The sequence below is a fragment of the Dendrobates tinctorius genome, unplaced genomic scaffold (assembly GCF_039654945.1).
Source record: "Dendrobates tinctorius isolate UK_male_01 unplaced genomic scaffold, ASM3965494v1 ptg000113l, whole genome shotgun sequence".
Classification (NCBI taxonomy): domain Eukaryota; kingdom Metazoa; phylum Chordata; class Amphibia; order Anura; family Dendrobatidae; genus Dendrobates; species Dendrobates tinctorius.
Window position 1 is genome coordinate 10,749,916 of NW_027361781.1, and position 8,723 is coordinate 10,758,638.

The 8,723-nt window shown below is 40.3% G+C and overlaps 1 long non-coding RNA gene across 1 annotated transcript; it reads left to right on the forward strand.

Moving 5' to 3' along the window:
• The first annotated feature begins 1,062 nt into the window (after positions 1-1,062).
• LOC141101025 (uncharacterized) lies at positions 1,063-8,053 on the forward strand. Its single transcript, XR_012234855.1, has 3 exons — positions 1,063-1,347; positions 1,429-1,547; positions 7,985-8,053. It is a non-coding gene; the product is annotated as an uncharacterized lncRNA (long non-coding RNA).
• Positions 8,054-8,723: the final 670 nt, after the last annotated feature.

Genomic DNA, 8,723 nt, shown 5'->3' on the forward strand with positions numbered 1-8,723 from the left:
GCAGCGCCGGGCTCTTCAGCTAGTTAACTAATATTTCTGTATTTTCAAAGGATCTACAGCAACTTCCCATTATCACAAACTGGTCAAGCGATGCTGGAATAAAGGTAAATATTGTTTGTCTGCAATCTCCATCTTTTTATAGTGCCATATACTCAACGGTTTATTAGGTCATTGCATCCAATATGTCTGACTATGATTGAAACTTCTAGGCCCAGCTTACACCTGAAAGGGAAGTTATAGACCAGGGCAGCACCTGGCAACCTCAGGCAAGTGCTGGGGCCACTGCGCCTGGGGAGCTCCGTCTCCCCCAAGTCTCAGTTTGCAGCATTCGACATGCATGTGTATCCGGACGGCTGTCGGCTGTGTTTTACAGCCAGCTCCTGAGTCGTACTGCTGGGATTGCAGCAAGCTCTGATCATTGCAGCTTAAACTTTTATACAATTGTGACAAATGTATTTAAGAGGTTGGAAATGGTGGGAAGGTGATTGTGGAGTGCAGATGGCACTGAAGACATCTACGGTATGTCTGCCATGTTTGTACAACCATGTCGGCCTAGCTTGTGTCTAGGCTTTATAGTAGTTTGGTGATTTTACAATACACTGCAATATTACAATATTAAAGCACAAGTGAAAGTGATCACAGGTTCAGTTCCCTAAGGAGGACCAATAATAATGTAAAAAGAAAAATATTGAGTTCATATATAGCCATTTTTTGCGTAAAACAGATAAACTAAACTATTTTTTAAATATTTTATTTGGCATCTCTGAATGCATAAGTTTGTATGGGCTCTTTTTAATTTTAATACTAATTTTTATCGTCTTTACAAGGGGGCGTGGTTCACAGGTTAATATAATGCAGAGCAGCCTAAAGACACGCCCCTGAGGTCCATGCAAAACACTTTACCTCTGTAAAGACTATAAAAAAGACCATATGGTAGATTTACAGAAAAAGAATCAACGATATACCAAGGGGAACAGTGGGAATAAAATAAAAACAAAAAGTGGCCATTTTTTACCTGGTGACAGGTCCTCTTTGTGAAAAAAAAAGGAAAAAGGTAAGAGACTGATATACCAATTATGATGCTGGTGACCAGGAGTCCAGTTTGGTCACCACACCCAATGCACATTTCGCCAAGCTTGGGGTTAGTCTGATTTTTGTATATACCCCATGTAGAATTCATGAAAGACTGTTTTCCAGGTCATGGATTCTGCTTCTCTTACCCCAATTACACGGTTTTTCTCTTGCAGTGATCCCCGGACATCCAACCTTGGCCCGAGTGGTTGTTGCAGGAACGTTCTTCATATTGGCGGCTGTGATTGCTGGACTGTTTCTTTTCTTTTATATCTAGTAAGTTCTTCTCAGTGCAGTGTCTGATGGCAATAGCCATCATGCTTTATGATGGGGCATCTCATCACTTTTATAATTTAGTTGCAGACACAAGGATGAATATGCCGATCTTGAAGAAGGTCTGTTTTCACGAAGACGGTGTTTTAAGCCACAGTTAGAAGATGTGGAGGCTGGTTTACCTACATACAAGACAACTCCAGGTAACATTAGGACACCATGGTTCTCAAAACGGTTGTGTGAAATTAGAAAAAAAATCCATATAGGACTGGGGGATTAAGCAAATTAATTTGATTCAATTTTATTTTGCACAATTCTACTTTTGCTCGCACCCAGTGGATGCGGCAATAATATATAGAACAGGAACGGTAAGGCTTTTGGGCTCGGGATGTTCATAGAATGGATTATTCTTCTGTCTGTAAAGGGAGGAGGGGACATGGTGGGACATGGTCACCGCCACATCAGTCCAGTACAAGCAGCTCGATCTTTCATTTAAAAAGAATCAAGCTGAACCCGATTAACTGACAGTGATGAAAGATGAAAAGCCACAGTAGATATAACAATCAGGAGGCCATTGCCTGTGAGGAATTAGATTCCTCTGGAACGCTGCCAGAAGCCGGTGTCTTGCTATGTACAAGTGCTTCTCACTAAATTAGAATATCATCAAAAAGTTAATTTATTTCAGTTCTTCAATACAAAAAGTGAAACTCATTATATATAGTCATTACAAACAGTGATCTATTTCATGTGTTTATTTCTGTTAATGTTGATGACTATGGCTTACAGCCAATGAAAACCCAAAAGTCATTATCTCAGTATATTAGAATAAATAACTAAAAAAAAACTACAAAGGCTTCCTAAACGTTTAAAAAGGCCTCGTAGCCTGTTTCAGTAGGCTCCACAATCATGGGGAAGACTGCTGACTTGACAGATGCTCAGAAGGCAGTCATTGACACACTCCACAAGGAGGATAAGCCACAAAAGGTCATTGCTAAAGAAGCTGGCTGTTCACAGAGTGCTGTATCCAAGCATATTAATGGAAAGTTGAGTGGAAGAAGGTGCACAAGCAACTGGGATAACCGCAGCCTTGAAAGGATTGTTAAGAAAAGGCCATTCAAAAATCTGGGGGAGATTCACAAGGAGTGGACTGCTGCTGAGGTCATTGCTTCAAGAGCCACCACATACAGATGTATCCAGGACATGGGCTACAAGTGTCACATTCCTTGTGTCAAGCCACTCATGACCAATAGACTACACCAGAAGCCTCTTACCTGGGCCAAGGAGAAAAAGAACTGGACTGTGGCTCAGTGGTCCAAGGTGTTGTTTTCAGATGAAAGTACATTTTGAATTCCATATGGAAATCAAGGTCCCAGAGTCTGGAGGAAGAGATGAGAGGCACACAATCCATGTTGCTTGAGGTTTATTGTGAACTTTCCACAATCAGTGATGGTTTGGGGAGCCATATCATCTGCTGGTGTAGGTCCACTGTGTGTTATCAGGACCAAAGTCAGCACAGCCGTCTACCAGGAAATTTTAGAGCACTTCAAGATTCCCCTGCCGACAAGCCTTTTGTAGATGGAAATTTCATTCTCCAGCAGGACTTGGCACCTGTTCATACTGCCTAAAGTACCACTACCTGGTTTACAAACAAACAGTATTACTGTTCTTGATTGGCCAGCAAACTCGCCTGACCTTAACCCAATAGAGAATCTATGGGGTATTGTCAAGAGGAAGATGAGAGACACCAGACCCAACAATGCAGACGAGCTGAAGGCTGTTATCAAAGCAACCTGGGCTTCCATAACACCTCAGCAGTGCCACAAGCTGATCATCCCCATGCCACGCCACATTGATGCAGTAATTGCTGCAAAAGGAGCCCCAACCAGGTATTGAGTGCATTTACTGAACATGCATTTCAGTAGGCCAACATTTCGGATTTTAAAATAATTTTTCAAGCTGGTGTTATAAAAGTATTCTAATTTACTGAGATAATGACTTTTGGGTTTTCATTGGCTGTAAGCCATGATCATCAACAGTAACAGAAATAAACACTTGAAATAGATCACTCTGTAATGACTACATAATATATGAGTTTCACTTTTTGTACTGAAGAACTGAATTTAACTTTTTGATGATATTCTAATTTATCGAGAAGCACTTGTAACGTGTCTGCCGCAGGTTATAACAGCCAGAGGGGCTCTGCTACTAAAGGGGAGAATAATACTGAGAATGGAGTAGTCAGTAAAAGTGGCATTTTATACTGAATTTTGGAGAAACCACTTGTTCTATTAATTATTTTGAGCTAATTACATTGTATTATTAGTTAATTGTTAGTTTGAGAGATACCTCTCCTGATTCCTCCATACACACAAGCACTCGGCTCAGCAATCTTGTTTTTTCAATGGAGAGCGCTGTCAACAGACTCCTCTAGCAGTGGCTAATCTACGCTGAAAACAAAAGGATGGGCGTGCAATCATCAGAAGTGAAGTGATCGCATAAGTTGGGAATTTCATAAAATCATGAAGGGCTGAGAACATCTGACAACCCGGCCCACGGGACGTCATCACTGGGGAAGGATGTAATTCAGGTGCTGATAAAAGGTCAAGACATATTACGATCTGTGTCCAATGTAGAGAGATACAGTTGGAACCAGAAGTCTACATACACTATATAAAAATACACATCTGCATGTTTTTCTCAATATCTGACATGAAATCAGAATAAACCTTTCCCATTTTAGGTCAATTAGGATTACCATAATTATTAATATTTGCCAAATGCCAGAATAATGAGAAATAGAATGTTTTAAGGCATTTTTCTCACTGCAAGGTCAAAAGTTTACATATACATTTCATTAGTATTTGGTACCATTGCCCTTAAAATGAATGACTTGGGTGAACCGTTTGGGATATCCTTCCTGAAGCTTCTCACAATAGTTGGTCCAAATTTGGGTCCATTCCTCCTGACAAAACTGGGGTGACTGATCCAGGTTTGTAGGCCGCCTTGCTCGCACCGGCCTTTTCAGCTTTGCCCATAAATTTTAAATAGGATTGAGATCAGTGCTTTTTGACGTTTGCTCCGAAACATTGACTTTGTTATCCTTAAGCCATTTTGTTACCATTTTGGCAGTGTGCTTCGGGTCATTGTCCATTTGGAAGACCCATTTCCACCCAAGCTTTAACTTCCTGGCTGATGTCTTGAGATGTTGCTTCAGTATTGCCACATAATTTTTTCTTATGATGTCATCTATTTTGTGAAGTGCACCAGTCCCTCCTGCAGCAAAACAACCCCACAACATAATGCGGCCACCCCCGTGTCTCACAGTTGGGATGGTGTTCTTTGTCTTCTAAGCTTCTCCCTTTTTCCTCCAAACATAATGGTGGTCATTATGCCCAAAAAGTTCCACTTTAGTTTCATCAGACCACAGGACATGTCTGAAAAAATTAAGGTCTTTGTTCCTGTGTGCATTTGCAAACATTAGTCTGGCTTTTTTATGTTTTTTTTGGAGTAATGGCTTCTTTCTGGCAGAGTGTTGATATAGTACTCGTTTCACTGTGGATATTGGCACAATCTTACATGCTTCCGCCATCACCTTCACAAGGTCTTTTGCTTTTCTCCTTGGGTTGATATGCACATGTCAGACCAAAGCACATTCATCTCTGGGACACAGAACCCATCTCCTTCCTGAGCGGTATGATGGCTGGACATTCCCATCTTGTTTGCACTTGCATATAATTATTTATACAGATGAACAAGGCACCTTCAGGTATCTTAAAATTTGCACCCAGGGATGAGCCAGACTTGTGCAAGTCCACAATTCTCTTCCTGGTATCTTGGATGATTTCTTGAGACTTTCCCATGAAGCTAAACAAAGATGCATTGTGTTTTAGGTGTGCATTAAAATGCATCCACACGTGTGTCTCTAACTCAAATGTTGCCAAAAGCTTCCATACACATGATGCCATCATATGGGTGGTCCAGAATCGTTTAAAGACATAGTAATCTTAGCGTTTGTAAACGTTTGACTTTGCAGTACTAAAAATGAATTACAACATTTTCTCTCTCATTATTGTGGAATTTATCAAATATTAACCCCTTCACGACCTTCACCGTACTAGTACTGTTCTGCGAGAATTGCATTTCTTCCCGAAGCAGTTCTAGTGTACGGCAGCACGATCACCGCGGCGATCAGGTGCGAGTATCAGCTGTATGTGATAGCAGACACCCCTCAGCAACGCTCACGATCTGCTCTAGCACCAATCATGAGCATTTAACCTCTCTGATGCTGCTGTCAGTGACAGCAGCATAGAGAAGCATCGTGCAGGGAGGGGGCTCCCTGCGCGCATTCATCAGAATAACACAATGTGATTGTGTCATTCTGGTGGTCTCCATGGAGACCCCCAGCACCAAGATGGCCACGGGGACCAACCGGATCCTGCAGGGAGGTGGCTTGCGTCGGCATGCCTCCTTCCCTGCCTGTCAGATCACTGCTCTGACACTCAGCAGTGCTAAGTGTCAGATCAGCGATCTGACATTATATAGTAATGTCCCATACTGGGACAATGTAACAAAGTTAAAAAAAAAAAAAAAAACTTTTATAATGTAAAATTTTTTTTTAAAAAATCCCCAAATAAAAAAAATTAAATAGTTTAGCAATAAATACATGTAAATAAAAAATAAATAAATAAATAAAAGTACACATATTTGGTACCAACGCGTCCATTACGACCCGCTCTATAAAACTAGCTAACCCCTTCAGTAAACACCGTAAAAAATAAAAAACATCATACCAAACAAAAAGTGCAATAAAACGCGATCAAGAAGACGGATGTAAATAAAAATGATGGTACCGCTGAAAACGTCATCTTGTCCCGAAAAAAAACAAACCGCCATACAGCTCCATCAGAAAAATAGTTTTAGCTCTCAGAATAAAGTGATACAAAAATAATATTTTTCCAATAAAATAGTTTTTATTGTGTAAAATCACCGAAACATAAAAAATGATATAAATTAGGTATCACTGTAATCTTCGTACTGTTTCATCGTACTGACCCAAAGAATAAAGCTGCATGCTCAGGAGAAATTGCACAACAAAATGTATAGTCCATTTTCTCCTGTTACCCTTGCGAAAGTAAAAAAAAATTAGGTCTAAATTAAAGTTTTTGTGAAAGAAAAGTAAATGTTTATTTTTTCTTCCACATTCCAAAAATTCCTGTGAAGCACCAGAAGGGTTCATTCTTGAATGTGGTTTTGAGCACCTCGAGGAGTGGAGTTTTTAGAATGGTGTCACTTTTGGGTATTTTCTTTCATATAGACCCCTCAAAGTGACTTCAAATGTGAGGTGGTCCCTAAAAAAATGGTTTTGTAAAATTTGTTGAAAAAAAATGAGAAATCGCAGGTAAACTCTTAACCCCTATAACTTCCCAACGAAAAAAAAATTTGGTTCCAAAAATTGTGCTGATGTAAAGTAGACATTTGGGAAATGTTATTTATTAACCATTTTGCGTGATAGGACTCTCCAATTTAAGGGCATAAAAATTAAAAGTTGTAAAATAGTGAAATTTTTGCCAAATTTCAGTTTTTTTCACAAATGAACGCCAGTCATATCGAAGAAATTTTACTGCTACCATAAAGTACAATATGTCACAAGAAAATCTCAGAATCAGTGGGATCCATTGAAGAATTTCAGAGTTATAACTTCATAAAGGGACAGTGGTCAGAATTGTAAAAATTGGCCTGGTCAGAAAGGTGAAAACAGGCTGGGTCGCGAAGGGGTTAATAATTATGGTAATCCTAATTCACCTAAAACGGGAAAGGTTTATTCTGACTTCATGTCAGAGATTGAGAGAAACATGCAGATGTGTCTTTTTATATAGTGTATGGAAACTTCTGGTTTCAACTGTACATATCAGTGCATGCGTGATTTTCACTCGCTGGACGTCTTTCATTTCAAGCGTTCTCCTTCACTAGGCCAAATCAAATCTTTGATCAGCGCAATAAGTTTCTTAAGTTTTATTCATTGTATGTAACTGTATATGCTGTATTGTTTTGTCCCCTTTATATAAATGTTAATAGTTCTCTTCCATTTGTTCTGTAACCTGCTTACCAAAGCCTTACACTACCAGAACCAGGCCTCCAGTCAGCCTGTAAAACACGACTGTTGGTGGCAGCGAGTTGTCGTGGGGTCCACAGTGACCGTAACAGGGGTAAATACATATATTCCATGAGTTGGAGTCGGAGGTATATATACACCATATGCTCACTGTCAGCTTCCCATTAGTGGAAACAGCCTGCGGCCTCCTCTGTTGATTGCCGGTCAGTCGCATAATTGTCCAAGCGATAGGGGGCAGCATAGAGCTGTTTGCTCCAAAGATAACAGCGGGTGGATCTGTGGGACCTCCCAGACTGCGATCCTTGACAGTCATGTATATAGCTCAGCTATCTTCATCCATCACAAAGACACTAGTGTAGCAGCAACCAAATGCAAACAGGTCACACATGACACCCATCTCCCTAACCAGTGGATTCCCACTTATCAGACACTTATCTTAAGTTGTGATTATGGACCAATCCTTTAAAACAAAGGTGGGGGGCTCTGCTTTACATATACCTGTAAAACTAACCACTGTACTTTATATAGCAGTTCCTTTCAGAAGAGCACCACTAAGAACATTTTGGAGAACAGAAAAAGAGGATGAGGATAGTGATAACAGCGATGATGATGACAGCTATACTTGGAGAAAGAAGACATTTCAAGGCCTGGCATTAAAAAAGAAAGCTAAAGGTGACCACAAGAAGAAAAAAGATGGCGAGACATCGAAAAAAGACAATAAATCATCACGAAAGACAGAGAAACTTCAGAAGACAACTGAAGGGACCTCCAAAAGAGAGGATAAAAATGTGAAAAAGTCAGAAGAGTATAAGCAAGCGAAACCAGCAAAACAAGAAAGGAAGCGGAAAATTCTAAAGGAAATAAAGATGGCCAAGCGTCCCAAACTGAAGAAACTGAAGACCACAATGCTGAAGGAAAATATAAAGACCAAAATTCGCAGGAAGAAAAGATGAGGCTTCCTCTGCTCTTATTCATTTCTTATTGTTTTCCTAAGCATTTCAATAAAAGTGGTTCCGATCCGTCCGGCCACATTACAACCTTAGAAAGGTTACATCATTTTACTCTGTGCATGTTTATGGAGAAGTCATAATTATTTCTGTGGGGCAGCTACAATATCCAATCACTTTCAGATAGTGGGAGCAGCGCTTGGCTCATTTACAAATGCGACCTCCACAAAGACAATCCTAGCCAAGTACTGTGCAGGGGAACTAGAACATAGCAGGTAGCCAGCCGCAGCAGAAGCCATACGCAGAACGGAACCGAGCAG